The following is a 21,306-nucleotide window of genomic DNA, read 5'->3' on the forward strand; positions in this document are numbered from 1 at the left end:
AGACATGTGATGGAACTCATTAGTGGACTGTTTTGAGCAGTATATCAAGAATTGGCCTAATTTGATGATAGTTTGTGAAAAAAATCATGAAAAAATAGATGGCACTGTCACAGCCAAAGTTCTCAACATTGGGCTATACACATGCTGAGTACCCTGAAGCTTATTTCTGTAGCCTTGAACAAAGTGCAGGGAAATAGCTATTTTATTGCTGACGCTGTTGAAATTTGGAAGGAACTGAGTGAGATCTTAAAAAGAGAAATAGTCAATGACAGAGTTAAATTACAAGCATTTAAAAAAAATGAATGGGACAAGCACTATCTCCAGCTCATTTTCTTGCAAATATTCTCAATACTCGGTACCAGGGTCAAACCTTAACTGCTGAAGAAGAGGAGTTGGCTATGCCATGGACATCCAGCAATCATCCCTCCATAATGCCAAATATTATAAACTTCAGAGCTAAGGGTGAATCATTCAAGAAATATACGTTTGCTGATGATGTTTTAAAGAAAGTCATACCAGTGAACTGGTGGAAATCACTTAAGCACTTGGATTCAGAGACTGTTGAAGTGATAATCTCACTTTTAACAGCAGCAGCTTCTTCTGCCGGTGTAGAAAGAATATTTTCTTCCTTTGGACTAATTCATTCCAAATTGAGAAATCGTTTGGGACCTGAAAAAGCAGAAAGCTTGTTTTTCTTTTCCAGATTATGAACAAATAGGAAAATGAAGGCAAAGATGACTGAGTTAGCTGCAGAAACTAATATTTTAAGTTTCTCGTGTTTACCTGGCTGACATAGTCGATTTAATTTTTTTTTTTAAGATTTCATTTAACTATTTTAGTTAAAAACAATTTTAACAAAAACAAACCTGATTTTAAAAACTTGAATGTTTGACTAAATTCAAAAATCCATATGCTTGTTTTGTTAAAATATTATATGTTTGCTGTTGAAGAAAAAAATCCAGAATACAGAACATTGTTGTTTTAGTTAAATAAAACAATTTAAATGTCTGTCTGGTGATGTTCTCCTCCTAATACAGCATGGCAAGAAAAACCTCCAAATAGCAATGATTAACTTGTTGAATTAGAGATAGTTCACCTCCCAATGGCTTCATAAATATCTGCTTCAATTATCTTTGGTAAATGAAATAACCAAACAATCATTCATTTTCTGATACAGTTATAAAACTAATCTGAAAGGTTTTCAAAATAAATCACTTAAAAATGTATAGTGTATATCTTCTAAAAATGAAACCTACATCTATCTCTGAGTTGTGAAGAATATATATTAAGGTTATAGCAACCAACAATAATGCACTTTTATGTAGAAATCCATGATTAATTTGAGTCTTCCTGACTAGTGATTTAAATCATGATTTAAATCAATTTGATTTAAATCATATCCACCCTGAGAGTAAATCTCTCATTGACTGAAATGAGAGCAGAATGAAGCCAATGCTGAATCCCTTTGAAAATCCCACTCAAACAATCCTATATTTGGGGAAGTTTAAACCTGGATTCAAGCTTGGTGACTTGGGCTCATCCATCGTTAGGAGACATGACACTGATCAGAGATCAGAGAAACCTAGAAGGAACTAACATGTAGACCATACAAGCCACGTTGTTCAACAAATCATTAAAAGACATACAGCGACAGCTATAAAAACCATAGCTAAAAATGGTAGTAATCTTAGGTAAAACTGGCAAGTGTTTGTTTTGTTTTTTAACTTGACCACTGTATATCTGGTTGTGAAAAATAAAAATCATACCCACCCACACTCCCAGTTTTCTACTTTCTTGTGGGAAATTAAACATCTTAAGACAGCAACAAAAAATATGTAGTGAATTGTACACCAAGAGCTCAAGAAAAAGTTTTGTGTGTGGTGCAAAAGAACATGTTTTCATACTTATCGTACACAAGAGTGTTTCTTAAACCAGCTTGAACTTAATTTAGTATTCTTTGATCAACAGGTTATCTTAAACAATATATTACTGTTACTGCTAGTGTCCTGAAAAATCACAAAATGAATCTGTTATATTCAGATCAGTCAGGAACAAGTAGGAAAGGAAGGTGGTAAATGAAATGATTTTTAAAAAATCCACTAGAATGACAATGAACATAAACACTGAACACTGTTTCATAGTTAACAACTATACCACTGAAAATTGGTGAATTAAACAATGAAGTGCTCTCTAGCTGGCCATAAAATTCAAAAAAAATTCCCCCCTTGGTGCATAATGATGCCTTGATAAGCCTCCTATTATTGATGCATCTGCAACGTATATCCTCTTTGCAGAGCTGAAATGCTACTATGTAGCAGATGGTGGCTATTGTGTTTACACATCAGCACTTTATGATTGCATTTTCTCACGTCTGCAGTAAAAAGAAAGCAGTAATTGAGTTTTTAATGGCTTTGCACACTGTTCATTAAGATTACATGAGTGTGTTCTGACAAGTGACAGCTGAAGAAATGAGCCACTGACAGCCCCTCGTGATCACCAGAGTAAGACCTCCATTAATGCCATTTCACTGCTGGTTTTGTACAATCACGCTGTTTAGAAGTGAAAAATATTGCCGTCATTAAAGAATGAGGGCAAAATAAACGGAACACTGTCAAACTGCTTGACTGCAAAGTCTGACCTTAAAGTTATTATAATCCAATGGCTAATGTTCTTTGTAGGGTCAAATTCAATCCCTGAACACATGAATGTACCTTCCAATAGCACCAGCAGAAGCTCTATGCACACACTCCCGGGCAGAGTTTTGCCCCAAACCATTTCAAAGAGCAAAAAAAGCACACCACAATGTGAAATTAAAAGACAAAACACTTGAAATAGAACCTACACATATACAACGTTTTGTCCTGCATCAGTAGCCAACAGGTCTGCAGCACTAGCACCAATGATGTGCATGTAGGGTATAAAAAGAGCAATGCTAATTTCAAATCTGATCAGAAAGTTGGGGGGGGAGGGGGCTATGTTTGTCCAACTAGATAGGAAAGTTAAATATTTTTGGAAAGATAGTTATTTTAAATATTCTAATAGGGAATAACAACACTATCAACAGATGAGAATGAACATGCATGTCTGGGGTTTGCAAGGGAATATGTATAGGAGAAAGTGTGTTCTAAAATTTGATGGTAATTTTACACAAGAAAGTGGGGCACGCTTGTAATGTGGGGGCTGAGGATAATGTGAAAAATAGAGTAAGGTTGAGGGAAACAGGGATGTAGGTTGTTATTCGGAAAAACATTCCTCCCAACATGTGGGCATATGTAAAAATATTGAACAGCAACAACTTGGGCCAATGTCCATGATGAGAGGGGAGGAGAAAGGGGGACAACTGTACTGTGGCCCTGAGCTCAAAACATGGGTCACATCTGTGTAAATAAAATTAAATGGGAGGAGTAGGGCCCCGAATTTCTCTCAATACACCTGATAAACAGTATGGACTCAAATTTCACCTGTGCCTCCTCCCATCAAAATTCTCCCACCATCCAAACCAAGCTACTCTTTCCCTCTAACAAAGAAGTCTGGAGAAACAAATTGACCTTGTGACATGATCTGGAAGTTAACACTAGTGAAGGAAAGTATGAACTGCAGTACATTTCTTCTACACCAAAGCAGAGCAAACCAAACAGGTATTTTAACCTGCCCTGGTTATTGAGGCAAATACTCATACCTTTTTAGGTATGCGCTTCAAATGCCATGTTGTTTGCACATATCTTAGTAGGGCACACAGTTACGATATCGTCATTTAAAAAACAGTCTATGGTGAGCATGATGACACATGGTATTGGATAATGAAAATAATCCGCACGGTGTAGTAAAAAAACAGTTTAGAACTTGTGCACCTTTGTGCATATCCTCAGAAATCTGCTCCCTTCTGGCTGAGGGGACTGAAGACAGGTGTGCACATAGAAATTCAAAGTTATTTGAGACATTTCTTACAGTTACTATTCCCTTGTCAATTGTTAGGGCAAAAACAGGCCCATGTGTTTTATTTGGCAAGCATGCATTTTATTGAACTAGTCAAGTAGTAAAAAAACTAGAGTCACAAACATTTCCATGCATATAAACAGCAACTTCAGTTCATTTGGATTCATGGGGTCATATTCATTCATTTGGATGACTTCCAGATAGTCACACAAGAAATTTAAGGAGTATCATAATTTTAGAAAACAATTATTCTTGTGTAAATTTATACCATGAAAAGTGTTATTCATTTTTTTCCTGTTCCAGAAATTCTATCAGGAAGCAGGAATTGATACCATATTACTTAAATTACCAACCCTATGATACAAATACCAGATATCCGAACTAAATATTTGAAGAAAGTAAGGATTATTTCATAATTTGTTAGCCAAAAAATAATTAAAAAAAAGAGACAAAATTTGTAACAACTATTTGTACCAGTTCCAGTTTGCACACCAGTGTCCTTTGGGAGGGGAAAAATGTCTGCAGCTTTCTTGCCTTATAAAAACCCAAAGAATTATGGGATGCAATACCCAGAACTAGGAATGAAAATTTCCCCACAGTTTCCTAATTGTGAGCCATAGACTTTTTCAGTAGATTCTGCTGCTTGTGCAATAGTTGACTGCAGAAATTTTCAATGACATCCCAGGACTAGACAGTGGTAAATCACAGGTATTATTAAACTATACTCCTTTTTTAAATGGTTTCTAAGGGTTGGATAATGGTGGCCCGCAGATACTGTTAGATTATCAGCATCTTTCAATGGTTTCCATCCAACTGATAGTTTCCCTTCACTAAGTCTTGAACTAAATAACGTCTAGTGCAGGGGGTCTGTCGGCACCATGGGCAAGAATAACCAGACAGAAAGAACAAGCATTACTGTCACTAGCTAGAAGTGTACAATGGGACACAAAAGAGGATGTGTATTCAGATAAGTCAGTTTGACAGATTTCCTGTGATCCAGCATGTGGATGTTCTCAAAGGCTTTCCACAGATGGGAATGACTTACTGTGACCAAAGGGAACACCAAGCATTGTCAATGACAATACAAAGTAGGTATTATCCATTCCAAAAGCACGAAATCACGGGCATTCTTAATGACAGAATGGTGTGGTTGAGGCACAGGACTTGCAGCCTGGAGACCCGGACTCACTTTTTGATTGACAGATTTTCTGGAAGAAGTGGTTTATGTGATGTGTGCTCCAAAACATTTCCTTGCTTTTCTGCTCTAAGACACACATGACAACATGAGCCTGTCTGGATCAGGCCCTACATTTCTATAGCCTAGTTTTCTTATCTATACAATGGAGCTGTGGCTCTACCTCACATGGAGAGAGTTCTGAGCCTTACTAAAATAAAATGCGAGTTGTGTGGAAATCCTCAAGTGAAAAGTAAAAAGTATTTATCTTTTACTGTTACAACATCCAGGCAATACTAGAGGTTGTGTTTCCAGTAGTATTTACCTAGGATAGACAGCACTATTGGTTGACATTTGTGGTGTAAGGCAAATGTGTAATATCAAGGTCTAACATGGTAATAATTTTATCAGTGACATTGAAGGGTAGCTCTAAAGAAAATAAAAGTGAAGTTTAAAGGCAGAAATATCAACAGGAAGCACGTGGGCAAGCTCTGGTGCCTAGTTAAAGATGGCAGAAGCAAAGTAGCTAGGATATTCAGCACTGGAAGAGCTTGCCCTCTGATGTGTGCTACCATTCAGTGAATACCCTAGGATGTCACTAATGGCCTCATCTCAATGTACATGTGTAGCTTCCATTAGGATTCATGCAGATGATCTATTCATATAGGGTTTAGTTTACCGCTGAAGAGAGGGCTAGCCCACAACTATTCATAAACTCCCCAAAATGGCTTGTGATGGCCCTCAGTCGAGGGGTGAATGTCACTTGCACCACACAAAATCCTGAAAGGTGCTGAGTATCTGCAAGGATGTCGGACTTCAATTTGAACAATATCTGACTCAAAGTCAATGAAAAAATTCCACCCTGACTTCAGCAGTGCAGGTTCAGAGCCAATGTGAGTCACTAATCAGCACATATCAACCCTGTCCAACAACAGGAATGCATGCCCATGTACAGGATTGCCCTCTTTGTCCATATAAATGATCTAATGCATCTGAGCATGTCTGAGAATAATATTTGTTTGGACAACACTCTTCCTCCTACTCACCACCTCACACATATTCCTTGATTTGCAAAACAAAGTTTACAGCCCAACAAGTCTCAGAAGAGGGTTCAATAATACTAAGTCCTGCCTTGAGTGCAGGGGGCTGAATTAGACCTCTCAAGGCCCCTTCCAGTCTTACGATTCTCTGATTCTCTGAATAGCTTCCAATAGTCAAATAGCTAATAGTACTGGCTACCACTCAGCATATGCTAAGGTTTCCATAGGCACCAGATATATCTAGTCCTTACCCTCTCCCTCTCTCTTCACTGAAAGTCTCTCCTCTATACCACAGCAATAAGAATGGGGTTTACTGAAAGAGCTCCAATGGGTAGCTGGAATGACCAATAAGTCTACCGATCTCAGCAATGAAGAACTTTTAAATAAAGCTCTGCTGCACTCACTAAGTGCAGTTAATGATACCCTGGTCACGAAGGAACTGTACTTTGACTGTCTTTACTTCAGATTGATAAATATAGTGCTAAAGAGAGGCTTACATAATAGACTAATGTCTTCATTAGCCAAGGACCTATTCCAATCTATCAGGTAAAGTATCCTTATTATAAAAAAACATAGTCTCCTTCTACCCAATAGACCAGAACAGCTTAGTAGCTTATAGATTAGTGATGCTCTAAAAAAGGATAAAGTGCATACTGAACCATGAAAGTCCTGAGCAGTTTTGTTGCTATTTGATCCTAGTAGGTAAACATTTATTTGCCTTATCAATCACTTTCTTAATATTTTATGCTGCCTAAATAGTTTTTTTTTTAATTCACACAACAAAAACTACATTTAAATATTGTCCAGGTGATGAAACCATCAAGCAAACAAAATATTGGAACTGTGGCCCTCATCCTGCAAAGAACTTACACGTATAAGCACACACTTAACTTTAGAGACATTACAAGTTCCATTAAAGTCAGTGGGCTATTCACATGCTTAGCACATTTAAGTGCTTTGTTGAACCTGGGCCATAAAAGGTAGGCTGACACAAGTGAGATGGATATGTATTGACTCAGTCTCCTTTCACAGCTTCTGACAATCCATAGCTCCATAATAATTATGTGTAAGTTTTTGGATGTTTAATTGGAAAGATGATTCAAAAGAGTGACTTATTTCCTTTGGTTATCTGTATTACCTGCCCTAAACTGTTGTGTAGTGCCATGGTGGAAAACACCAGCTGACAGCAGAAGTGGCAGCATTTCAGTGGTTGGTGAAGTGATTGCTTTGTGTACATACCCAGCAGAATACGGACTGTGAAAATTTTAGGACATCTGAGATCAAAATACTCAAAAAGTGCTGTGGTGAGCTCAATATAAAGACAAGATGCTATAGTAACATCCAGTTTATATGACAAATCATTAACTATAAAGAATTAGTTAATAAAAAGTGGCCTTTAAAGGCACTGTTAATTTTGTTAAATAAACAAATTACTTAATCTATTTTAATACTTCGAGGTTAAAGTTGATTTTAAAAATCTATGCTCACTGTTTTGTTGAGCTTCCCTTTTTCATTTTCCGCAACTTAAATGATGAAAATAAGTCTATTAAGATTCACTGTTTATAAGCAATTCGTACTCAAATTCAGTTTTAAGTTCTTGTTCACTAGCAGAATTCTACAATGCTGGTGTGTCAGATAGTGCACTGGAATGTTTAGTTGTTGAGCAAACTGTGTTTCTTAGAATTTCTCTCTCCTCCCAAAGTTCCAGGAAAACATGGTTACCTTATTACTGACTTTACATTTAATAAAAAAAATTCAAAACTGAAGTTGTGCAGCTAGATTAGACCTGACACTATCCATAAAGGTTGTAATAATTTGTACTCTGAAGTACAGGAATACCTCAAAAGTAGCCATTAGTGATAGAGGATGCCTATCAGAGGTGGATTGTGGTGCAAATTTTACCTTATATTTGTTTAAGATCCTGTGACAGTGGAAAATACAACAGCCGGACTGCAATTTGTTCAGTTCCCAAGTTCTTGTCAACATATTGGACCTCCTTTAGAAAGTCAGACTAAAATGGAATGAGTACTTTAATGATAAAATTGCAGATTTCTCAGGTATTTTTATATATTTGTTGCTATTTTGAGGAGTTACATTTATGAGTCCACTTACCCTTGCAAAATGCTCAAATCTGTCTTATACTGGAGCACTTTATATGGTTTATACAAAATACTGGATGAATTCTTACCTTTTATGTTTGTGACAGGAAAGCGTATTAAACATGGCAAAAGGAAACTATAGCAGGCCAAGTCTCATAAAAGGAAACAGATTTTACCTCTTAAATCTGATTCAGATTTTGCAGCTATGGGTCACTGATATTTTACCACATTAAACAGAACAGCACAAAGGCCCAAAATTCAAAATGAAGAGGGGGTGCTATACATCAAAGTGTCCAAATCAGGGTCTCAACTCTGCTGAGCTCCGTTAAAGTGAAAGTGGGCCAAAGCATTATCTCAGTCGCCCTTGAAGTCAGTTGTGCTTTCTGAATTTACAACAGCGTAACAGAGAACAGCATTTGGCTCAAGGAAGACAGAGCTCTCATCCATCACCTTTAGTAGTCTGTAGAACAAGCCACCTCACAACATGACATGACTAGCAATTTCTTCAGAGAAGCAACCCAGGGCCGCAAAAGCAGAGGCTAAAGCAGGCCAGGTAGGGTTACCATATGTCCGGATTTTCCCGGACATGTCTGGCTTTTTGGGCCTCAAATCCCCATCTGGGAGGAAATCCCAAAAAGCCGGACATGTCCGGGAAAATAGGGAGGGAGGGGTCGTGTTGCTCGGCCGGGGGCCGGAGCCGCTGGGGCCAGGGCAGGCCAGAGCCGCTCAGCCGGAACCAGGGCCAGCGCCCCAGGGCCCGAGCCGAGCCAGGCGGGAGACGCAGGGGCCAGAGCCTCTTGGCCTGGGCTGGCCGGCCACTGGAGGGAGCCGCTCGGCCGGGGGGGCCAGACTGGACTGGGCCGCACCGCGCCCCGCCCCAGCCCCAGCTTACCTGCTGCCTCCCTGTTTCAGGCTTCCTGCGAACATTTGATTCGCAGGGGGGCAGAGCGTTCAGGGGAGGGGGCAGAGTTGGGGCGGGGACTTTGGGGAAGGGGCGGAGTTGGGGCAGGGTTGGGGCCCCGTGGAGTGTCCTCATTTTTTTAAATTAAAATATGGTAACCCTAAGGCCAGGGCTACTTGCATTGCAAAATCATGAGAGGAAGACGCTTCCTTAGTACTTGCTCACATATTTACCAGCTCTGATCAGTGCTACCAATTCCTCATCCTGATAAGGAAAATCACTTTTTTTTAAAATAAGAGACTAAGCCAATGTTGCCATCGTGTTTGTTTTTTCCCCGCTAACAACAATCATTTAGCAATAGGCTTAAGCCCTTAAAAATATTAATTTATATCCCTTAACTTTTTTATCATTTTTAAAAATCTATTCAGTTGTAAATGATCATATAAATCCATTATCATTCATATATCCAATTGCTATCTACATACATGTCTATTACTTTCTTGAATCCTGCTACCTACATTTAGTCAGTGAAAACTGGGAGCAATAAATTCCAAAGGGGTTATGTATGTGCCATGAAAAAGTATTTTCTTTAGCTAGCTTTAAATTTGTAGCCTTTCAGATCCATGGTCTATCCCCTTGTTTTAGTATGATACATAAACAGGTTTACCCAATTTGCCTTCTCTATACTGTTAATTTTGCCTATTTTTATCATGTTCCCTCAGACTTTTTCAAATTAAGTATCCCCAATTTTTTCTATCTCTATAAGAAATCCTAACATTTTGTTTGTTTTTTGAACATCACTGGGCATTGAACAGAGGTTTTCACTCAGCAGTCCACATAAATCTTTTTTCCTGAGTGGCTGCAGTTAATTTAGAACCTAGCAGTGTATGAGCAGCTCAACATATTCCTTCCAATATCAACACCTTTGTGCTGTTTATTGCACTAGATGTTAGTCTTTGAGGACCTTCAGAGAAACTCTCTTAAGTAATTTGGCGTTAGCTGCAAAATTTGCCAACTCACTGCTCATTATCTTTTCCACATCATTGTTTAATGTATGAAACATCAGCTCTAGTATGGAGCTGGTGTTTCATGGAATCAATTGTTAATCTTTTGCCAGGTTAAAATTTGACTACTTGCTGTCTGACTGTTTTCTGTCTCTTAAGCAGTTTCTAATCCTGAACAGAGTTTTACCTTTCATCCCATGACTACTTTGTTTAATAGCTTCTTGCAAGGGACTTCAAAGCCTTTCTAGAAGTCCAAATAAATCCATCAGTTCTCTATCCACTATGTTACTGACATTCAAATAATTTTAGTAGATTAGAGAAGCATGATTTTCCTTTTACAGAAGCTGTGCTGGTTAGTCTTTCATATCATTGTATGATACTACAGTGTTTTAACCAATTTACCTGCTCCTGAAGTAAGATTTACAGGCTAGCAATTCCCAGGACCACACTTTTTTTTTTTTTTTTTTTAAGTTACGGCCAACATTTACTACCCACCAATCCTCTCATTTAGCAGCAGATTAATGATTTATCTCTGTTAGCAGTTCAGCCACTTCTTTTAAAGTTCTTTCAGAACTCAGACATATACAACATCTGGTTCCAGTGACTTGCTGTTCTTTATCATCGTATTAAAGATCATCCTGAGACCTCAGTCTGACAGTGCCTCACTCTGACAGCCTTAAAAGAGTAGGTCCAGGGTAGGACTAACACTCTCAAGGATGAATAACCATGGAAATAAATCAGTTCACTTTCCTTCAGAATCCATATTCTTGCCCATGGATCCTTATTCCCTGATGGCCCTGTTGACCCAGCAATTCTCTTGCAGGTTTCATGTTTCCGATATACTTAGGAGTGCCTTATGTTTGGGTCTCATTTGCTCCTCATATTACCTCTTAGCCCCAGTTTCAAGCTCACCTTACATCCCCTTGTATCAGCTTCACTTGGACTGAATTTCCATATTTCAAATGACACTTATTTGGCTAGAATACAGTTCTCGCTCCCCAAAATGTACTCCCATTAGTCACCCTTTATGGGCCAAGAAATCTCTCCCAAGAGGTCCCTCTTGTGGGGCAGGTCTCTCTACAGCCTTCAATGAAGCTTCAGGACATAAGCAGCTAATGCAGCTCTGGCTCTTTAGCTCACAGATGGATAAAAAGCTTGTGCTGCCTAGATCAGCCACACAAGGCATCTAATCCTGGCCTCAATCTCACATCATAGTGTGGATTCCCTTGTATTGTCGTCACATTATCTAGTTAAAATATGACCATGTAAGTCACTGTTGCTACCACTATTATATAATTGCAAGAAATCTTGTACAAAGTATGTCATGTAAGATGTCTTTGGAAAAGTTCTGATTTGCTGAATATGATTATCCTATTTGTATGCATGTATCATTTTTGTATCTGGAGTTTTGATTATTGGCTACATACCTGTATTTCAAATGTGATTGCTCATGGTCACACCCACAAGGCAGCTTGCTTCTAGTCTGGCCAACACATTGTGAAGGGACTATTCAAGTTGAATGTCTCATCAAAGAACACTTAACTTACAATGGAAAATGAAAGAAGCTTATCCACACCTGATGGACCTTCCTGAGGACGTTCTAGCCAGAGTATGGGTATGGTTGCCGTGACTCATCAAAGCATATAAGGGCATGTGATTAGACCCTGTGACACTAAACTCCATCTTGTGTGTTTGTACTTTTTCACAAACTATGCTAAGGGCTTTGTTTGGGACAATGAGTTTCCCTCCACATGGCAGAAGCTATAAAAGGCCCTGGATACTTCTCCATTTTGTCTCTTTCCTGCTCTGATTTCTGGACTATGGACTTATACTAATGGGAGCATTCTAACCAAGGGACTTAGGATCTTCCAATTAACTGGGAGCAACCACACACTTAACCAGTTAGCACTTTATGCCATCACTGCTTCAAGCTGGATCCAAGATGTTTGCAATTATTGTATGCATTTGATTCCTTTAACCAATTTTAACCCTCGCCTCTTTCTTTTTATAAATAAACTTTTAACTATTCGATACTAAAGGATGGGCTGTAAGTGTGTTTTTAGGTAAAATTTGGAATATTCATTAACTTGGTGGGTAATGTGTCCAATCTTTTGGAGTTGGTAGAACCCTTTATATGATAAACAAGATTTTCAATAATCCTCATTATATTTGACTTGGCTGTCTTGGTGGAGGCCCATAGTCTAGGTTGTTTTAAGGGAACTGTGTTTTGGCTTCTGTGTAACCAGTAAGGTATTCAGAGTAGCAGCCGTGTTAGTCTGTATCCGCAAAAAGAACAGGAGTACTTGTGGCACCTTAGAGACTAACAAATTTATTAGAGCATAAGCTTTCGTGGACTTGGAGCACCGTTCCTGGAGACACTGCAATACCAGGTCAATGCATGGGGTAGACAGAGCAAGCTCCTATTCCATCCCCCTGTTTCAAAAATCAATTTAATATACAGTCCTCAAATAAAGGACTTATCAGATATTAAACTGATAAGAACAGACATAACTTAGAGAATTTTTTTCACTTCAAGGTCCCAGAAGCAAAGACAAGGTTTTCATCTCAAGGCCAAAAGACCAAAAACATCAAGACACTTGATCATGGCCTTGGATGGACCAAGAGACTACCTACACTTGACCAGAGCTCGGAGAGCCAGGAAGTGGGCTGTAGTCCACGAAAGCTTATGCTCTAATAAATTTGTTAGTGTCTAAGGTGCCACAAGTACTCCTGTTCTTTTTGCAGTAAGGTATTGTAGAAGCTGTTTTGTCACTAACTTGGTGGGATTTAAGTATTAGAATAACCATCAGTTCTGGGGATTGTCTGCCCCATTCTTTGCAGTTTGTCCTAATTGAGCAATTTCAGTGTGACCCCTGGTACCCTGGTCACAGTTATTGTGCAGGCTGTAACGATGCTGGTTCTGGCGGGACCCAACTGAGAGTGCCAATTCAGGACAAATTGCTAAAACAGGGCAGTCACAGCCCAAGGCTGGAGTTTTTTCACCTTTAAGGCAAACTAAACCAGCCAGACAATGAAGACTTTCGTCTTACCCCACTGGCTAACCACAAGTCACACAAGCAATTTCCTTAGACACTCCATTTTCCCAGTACCACCACCAGTGCCACTAGTTATGGGGACAAATGGTTATGAAAACCAATACCCCAATAAAAGAAAAAGAAGGTTCTCTCGATCCCGAAGGACTAAGCCCCAGACCCAGGTCAATATACAAATCAGATCTTACCCACAAATCACGCTGTTGCCAATCCTTTAGAATCTAAAATCTAAAGGTTTATTCATAAAAGGAAAAAGATATAGATGAGAGCTAGAATTGGTTAAATGGAATCAATTACATACTGTAATGGCAAAGTTCTTGATTCAGGCTTGTAGCAGTGATAGAATAAACTGCAGGTTCAACTCAAGTCTCTGGAGTGCATCCCCATCTGGGATGGGTCATTCAGTCTTTGTGTAGAGCTTCCGTTTGTAGCAAAGTCCCTCCAGAGGTAAGAAGCAGGATTGAAGACAAGATGGAGATGAGGCATCAGCCTTTTATAGTCTTTTCCAGTTGTAAGAACACCTCTTTGTCCTTACTGTGGAAAATTACAGCAAAATGGAATCTGGAGTCACATGGGCCAGTCCCTGCATACTTTGCTGAGTTGCAAGGCGTATCTGCCTTCTCTCAATGGGTCAATTGTATAGCTGATGGTCCTTAATGGGCCAGCAAGCAGGGTAGGCAGAGCTAACACCAACTTGTCTGGGATGTCTCCCAGAAGCATAGCATAAGTTTGAAATACAGACAGTATAGAGCCAATATTCATAACGTCAACTACAAAATTGATACACACATATAGACAGCATAATCATAACCAGCAAACCATAACCTTGTCTTAGACACCTCATTTGACCCCCTTTATACAAGATTTGGTGCCACTACAGGTTGCAACCATGTTCTATATGGTCCCAGATTATGTCAATAATGTCACACAGGCCCAAATCCACCTCCACTGAAGCCAGTGGTAAGACACTCGCTGTCTAGACACTTACCTCATTTTTAATCCACTAATTATCTGCATTAAAATCCATGGTAGTTTAACAAACACTTATTAGACATCTTTTGGAGGTTATACATTTTAATCACAATCAGATAAAGAATATTTGATGATGCAGATTCATTGTATGCTCTGGCATAAACATTATAATTCCAACTATGATGTTTCGTAACAATTTAAACTACAGAATACTTGAGTGGGGTTTTGAGGTAATTAAAGTTAAGAATGAAAGATGGCTAACAGGTAAACTCAAGAACTTCAGTGGTGTTTTTGGAATCAGAATTATGACAGATTCAAAAAGGAATGGGCAGTGGGGTATCCCAAGGAAAGAAATCATTTTGTCAGACTTTTCCCCATTATTTTATGAGATGCTGAATTTGAGACAAGTTCATAAACAGTTTGAGTAGAATGAGCTCAATCTAAAATATTCACAGGGAACGGCTTTCTCGGAGCCTGCTCCTGCTCTCATTGAAACCAACTAATAACGTTCCCATTAGTTCCAGAGCGATGCCAAATGAGAGAAATCCAAGTGTTCCCCACCAGGATTAACTATATTTGAGTAAAACACATCCTTTACATTCTTCAAATAAACTAGTGTTCATTTGATATGTTTTGTTTCTGATTAATTAGAAAACATTAATAATTCACGTAGACCATGACTAACTTTCTGAATGTCTGGCAGCAATCTTTCCATTTACTCATACGCTTGTGTTACAGATAAGCGTTAGTGGTAAAGTCTAGACTGGGATTCAGATTTCAACTCCCCTTAAAAGTTTTCAAATCTAGAGTTTTGTTATCCTGTTATAAAAAATCAGAAGCTACCTGTGAAATCCACGTCTGCATTGCAGACAGCTCCCATGGTCAAAGATATTCTGACCCAGATTTTGGAGTTAGGCTCTCGTATAATATATTATTGTAAATTTGACAGCAGGGGAACAAATAATCTATCATTAATCCCAATTAAGTCCCACCTCCCCAATCTTGAATATTTGTCCACTTCTGGAACCCTATTCAAACAACTGATCGGGGCTCTGACAAGTTGGGAAAGATTTTGTTTGGCTTTTCATTTTGGGTCCCAGCTAGAAGTGGAAGCAGAAAATTGGGTATCCTGTTTACATGTGTCTGACGAAGTGGGTATTCACTCACGAAAGCTTATGCTCCAATACATCTGTTAGTCTTTAAGGTGCCTCAGGATTCTTTCTTGCTTTTTACCGATCCAGACTAACACGGCTACCCCTCTGATACTGTTTACAAGGTTTCCGGTCCAGTTTTGGAGATACTGTTATACCAATAAAAACTAGCAGGATCTTATTAAAGGGGACAAGATAAAGATGCCACATTTATTATGATAATTTGATTTATGACCAATAACTAATATCTTAATCCTTATACACACACATTATACCTAATACCTATACACACACACACACATTCACACACACACACATCCATCAGATGTTCTGCAGCTGCTGCATAGTTACCAGTCCTGCTTGAGTCTGTGGCTTGAGTTTGCAGCTTGGGTTCGTAGCTTGTGGCGGCTAACTGGCCAGGAAAGCTGGGCACAAGGACGAGCTGGGTCTCTGTTGGGCATGCACTGATGCCCTTCCATGTTGGCAGCAGAATGTTACCCTCCTCCAAAGTTTTCCATCTCACCCATCCTTTTTGTAGGCTTTAGTTTGAATCCAGAGTCTATAGGTCTTGCTGTGTCACGCTGCCTTCAGGTTTGGTGATTGATCACCCGTCAATTGCAGACATGACTTTCAGCCTTGGACCGGGCTTTGATCTTCCTTCTATTGTACCTTTTCTTTTTAGGTTTCAGAGTAGCAGCCGTGTTAGTCTGTATCCGCAAAAAGAAGAACAGGAGGACTTGTGGCACCTTAGAGACTAACAAATTTATTAGAGCATAAGCTTTCGTGGACTACAGCCCACTTCTTCGGATGCATATAGAATGGAACATATATTGAGGAGATATATATACACACATACAGAGAGCATAAACAGGTGGGAGTTGTCTTACCACCTCTGAGAGGCCAATTAATTAATAGAAAAAAAACTTTTGAAGTGATAATCAAGCTAGCCCAGTACAGACAGACAGTTAGATAACAAGTGTGAGAATACTTACAAGGGGAGACAGATTCAATGTCTGCCATGTACATTGGCCAAACCGGACAGTCTCTACGCAAAAGAATTAATGGACACAAATCTGACATCAGGAATCAAAATACTCAAAAACCAGTGGGAGAACACTTTAACCTGTCTGGTCATTCAGTGACAGACCTGCGGGTGGCTATATTACAACAGAAAAACTTCAAAAACAGACTCCAACGAGAAACTGCTGAGCTAGAATTGATATGCAAACTAGACACAATCAACTCCGGTTTGAATAAGGACTGGGAATGGCTGAGCCATTACAGACATTGAATCTGTCTCCCCTTGTAAGTATTCTCACACTTGTTATCTAACTGTCTGTCTGTACTGGGCTAGCTTGATTATCACTTCAAAAGTTTTTTTTTTATTAATTAATTGGCCTCTCAGAGGTGGTAAGACAACTCCCACCTGTTTATGCTCTCTGTATGTGTGTATATATATCTCCTCAATATATGTTCCATTCTATATGCATCCGAAGAAGTGGGCTGTAGTCCACGAAAGCTTATGCTCTAATAAATTTGTTAGTCTCTAAGGTGCCACAAGTCCTCCTGTTCTTCTTTCTTTTTAGGGTGGATTCTTCTTACTTTGTTAGGGCTCTTGTCTGCATTTTCAGTCTTTGGTGTTTGAACTTTATTTAATCAGGACAGGTTGGGGCTGGAGGTTGATTCTATCATCCATACATACCTCATTCACACATCTAAACTAAACTAATAAGGTTACAGCAGGGTTTGCAAAAATGAAGGTTGCAGCAAGCCCTTACAAAACGGAGTAAGCGTTTTAAAATGGGGTTTGAATTACAATATGGCAAACAGTGAACAGAAGTTACACTGTAGGCAAGTAGAAGAACAGGAGTACTTGTGGCACCTTAGAGACTAACAAATTTATTAGAGCATAAGCTTTCGTGGACTACAGCCCACTTCTTCGGATGCATATAGAATGGAACATATAATGAGGAGATATATATACACACATACAGAGAGCATAAACAGGTGGGAGTTGTCTTACCAACTCTGAGAGGCCAATTAATTAAGAGAAAAAAAAAAAAAAAAAAAAACTTTTGAAGTGATAATCAAGCTAGCCGAGTACAGACAGTGTGATAAGAAGTGTGAGAGTACTTACAAGGGGAGATAGTCAATGTTTGTAATGGCTCAGCCATTCCCAGTCCTTATTCAAACCGGAGTTGATTGTGTCTAGTTTGCATATCAATTCTAGCTCTGCAGTCTCTCTTTGGAGTCTGTTTTTGAAGTTTTTCTGTTGTACACTCTCAAAGAAACTGCGAAACCACCTGATCAGCATCCTATACAGCAAACAGGGAAAGATTAAGAATGAGCTCTCAGAACTGGATACTCTCATAAGAAACCAACCTTCCACACAAACTTCCTCATGGATAGACTTTACAAAAACTAGACAAGCCATTTACAAGACAAACTTTGCCTCTCTACAAAGGAAAAAGGACACTAAACTATCTAAACTGCTACATGCCACAAGCAGCCACAACAGTAGTTCCCTTAACCCACCCAGCAATATTGTTAATCTTTCCAGCTATACTCTTAGCCCAGCAGAAGAGTCTGTCCTATCTCGGGGCCTCTCCTTTTGTCCCTCCAGACCCATGAATATGATACAGTTCTGCGGTGACCTAGAATCCTACTTTCGACGTCTCCGACTCAAAGAATATTTCCAACATACCTCTGAACAGCATACTAACCCACAGAATCCTCCCTACCAGCACTACAAAAAAAAGGATTCTGCATGGACTCCTCCGGACGGTTGAAACAACAGACTGGATTTCTACATAGATTGCTTCCGTCGACGTGCAAAGGCTGAAATTGTGGAAAAGCAACATCACTTGCCACATAACCTCAGCCATGCTGAACACAACGCCATCTACAGCCTCAGAAACAACCCTGACATCATAATCAAAAAGGCTGACAAAGGAGGTGCTGTCGTCATCATGAATAAATTGGAATATGACCAGGAGGCTGCTAGACAGCTCTCTAACACCACATTCTACAGGCCATTATCCTCTGATCCCACTGAGGATTACCTAAAGAAACTACACCATCTGCTAAAAAAACTCCCTGACAAAGCACAGGAACAAATCCGTACAGACACATGCCTAGAACCCCGACCAGGGGTATTCTATTTGCTACCCAAGATCCATAAACCTGGATATCCTGGACGCCCCATCATCTCAGGCATTGGCACCCTAACATCAGGCTTGTCTGGTTATGTAGACTCTGTCCTAAGACCCTACGCTACCAGCACTCCCAGCTATCTTCGAGACACCACTGACTTCCTGAGGAAACTACAATCCATCGGTGATCTTCCAGAAAACACCATCCTGGCCACTATGGACGTAGAAGCCCTCTACACCAATATTCCACACAAAGATGGACTACAAGCTATCAGGAACAGTATCCCTGATAATGTCACAGCTAACCTGGTGGCTGAACTTTGTGATTTTGTCCTCACCCACAACTATTTCACATTTGGGGACAATATATACCTTCAAGTCAGCGGCACTGCTATGGGTACCCGCATGGCCCCACAATATGCCAACATTTTTATGGCTGACTTAGAACAACGCTTCCTTAGCTCTCGTCCCCTAACGCCCCTACTCTACTTGCGCTACATTGATGACATCTTCATCATCTGGACCCATGGAAAAGAAGCCCTTGAGGAATTTCACCATGATTTCAATAATTTCCATCCCACCATCAACCTCAGCCTAGATCAATCCACACAAGCGGTCCATTTCCTGGACACTACTGTGCTAATAAGCGATGGTCACATCAATACCACCCTATACCGGAAACCTACTGACCGCTACACTTACCTACATGCCTCCAGCTTCCATCCAGGACACACCACACGATCCATTGTCTACAGCCAAGCTCTAAGATATAACCGCATTTGCTCCAATCCCTCGGATAGAGACAAGCACCTACAAGATCTCTATCAAGCATTCTTAAAACTACAATACCCACCTGCTGAAGTGAAAAAACAGATTGACAGAGCCAGACGAGTACCCAGAAGTCACCTCCTACAAGACAGGCCCAACAAAGAAAATAACAGAACACCACTAGCTGTCACCTTCAGCCCCCAACTAAAACCTCTCCAGCGCATCATCAGAGATCTACAACCTATCCTGAAAGATGATCCTTTACTCTCACAGATCTTGGGAGACAGACCTGTCCTCGCTTACAGACAACCCCCCAACCTAAAGCAAATACTCACCAGCAACCACACATCACTGAACAAAACCACTAACCCAGGAACCTATCCTTGTAACAAACCCCGATGCCAACTCTGTCCACATATCTATTCAAGTGACATCATCATAGGACCTAATCACATCAGCCATACCATCAGGGGCTCGTTCACCTGCACATCTACCAATGTGATATATGCCATCATGTGCCAGCAATGCCCCTCTGCCATGTACATTGGCCAAACCGGACAGTCTCTACGCAAAAGAATTAATGGACACAAATCTGACATCAGGAATCAAAATACTCAAAAACCAGTGGGAGAACACTTTAACCTGTCTGGTCATTCAGTGACAGACCTGCGGGTGGCTATATTACAACAGAAAAACTTCAAAAACAGACTCCAAAGAGAGACTGCAGAGCTAGAATTGATATGCAAACTAGACACAATCAACTCCGGTTTGAATAAGGACTGGGAATGGCTGAGCCATTACAAACATTGACTATCTCCTCTTGTAAGTACTCTCACACTTCTTATCACACTGTCTGTACTCGGCTAGCTTGATTATCACTTCAAAAGTTTTTTTTTTTTTTTTTTCTCTTAATTAATTGGCCTCTCAGAGTTGGTAAGACAACTCCCACCTGTTTATGCTCTCTGTATGTGTGTATATATATCTCCTCATTATATGTTCCATTCTATATGCATCCGAAGAAGTGGGCTGTAGTCCACGAAAGCTTATGCTCTAATAAATTTGTTAGTCTCTAAGGTGCCACAAGTACTCCTGTTCTTCTTTTTGCGGATACAGACTAACACGGCTGTTACTCTGAAACTGTAGGCAAGTGTAATAAATGGTGAACAGAAGTTACAATACTGAAACAGTGCAAGTCTTAGTGATTTAAGCAGGAATTGGATTGATAGTAAAACATACAAAGGCAGCTGACTGAACAGCTATGGCTCTTAACAAGCATTTTAATTGTTAATTAGCCAGTTATTGGGGTTACCGGTTTTATGAATGAATATTGTTTCATTCATAAAACTTTACTTATGAAGTTACATTAATAAAGTAAACAATTAAAAGCAATTTCATTAATCAGTTCTACAATACAAGAGTTCTGGAATCACTGGACCTCAGTGGAGTTACTCCAGATTTACACTGAGATCACATGCTCTCTACATGTGAAGGGAGGCTGGTTTCTTTAATATCCTACCTCTACTGTTGCTGATGGAATGTGTAAATTGATGACATTAGTTCCTTTACCATTTCAAAGTTGTCCTCTCCATTTCAAACCAAATATTAAACAAAAAAAGATACCCAACTTGTAAGTATAATATAGTTCAAATATAGCTTTTTTATTAAAAAATGTAAATCATACAGATGGATTTGCTGATATTTCCCCAGAGTAATTATAGCCTTGAGACTTCTTCATGCAAAAGCTATCCAGCAAAATTCAGATTAAAAAACCAAAATCTTTAAAGCGTTTGTCAAATATCTCTGTTCAGCAATATTTCCTGCTCTCCACAGAAGATAGGTAACACTAGCATCAGCAGGTTACTTTAACCTGAACCACCTTTGCATAGGGAAAGCAGCTCAGAATGTCCCACATCCATATCTTAAGCCAGACTGAGCACTGCTTTCATTTTCTGATCACATGCAACAGGGCAGCCTTGGAGACAAGAAGTCAGAGGAAATGATGAGAATGGAATGTATATTTGAGACAATTAGATTTCATGATGTAGCTAGTGTCTGT

At 39.5% G+C, this 21,306-nt stretch overlaps 1 protein-coding gene and 1 non-coding gene across 7 annotated transcripts in view; both read right to left on the reverse strand.

The window, feature by feature from the left end:
• PTPRT (protein tyrosine phosphatase receptor type T) overlaps positions 1-21,306 on the reverse strand; it is a 736,092-nt gene that overhangs the window by 477,975 nt on the left and 236,811 nt on the right. The window lies entirely within an intron of this gene.
• LOC112059498 (U2 spliceosomal RNA) lies at positions 12,508-12,704 on the reverse strand. The gene has a single exon (XR_002888809.2). It is a non-coding gene; the product is annotated as a U2 spliceosomal RNA (small nuclear RNA).

Source organism: Chrysemys picta, chromosome 13 (assembly GCF_011386835.1).
Source record: "Chrysemys picta bellii isolate R12L10 chromosome 13, ASM1138683v2, whole genome shotgun sequence".
Taxonomy (NCBI): domain Eukaryota; kingdom Metazoa; phylum Chordata; order Testudines; family Emydidae; genus Chrysemys; species Chrysemys picta.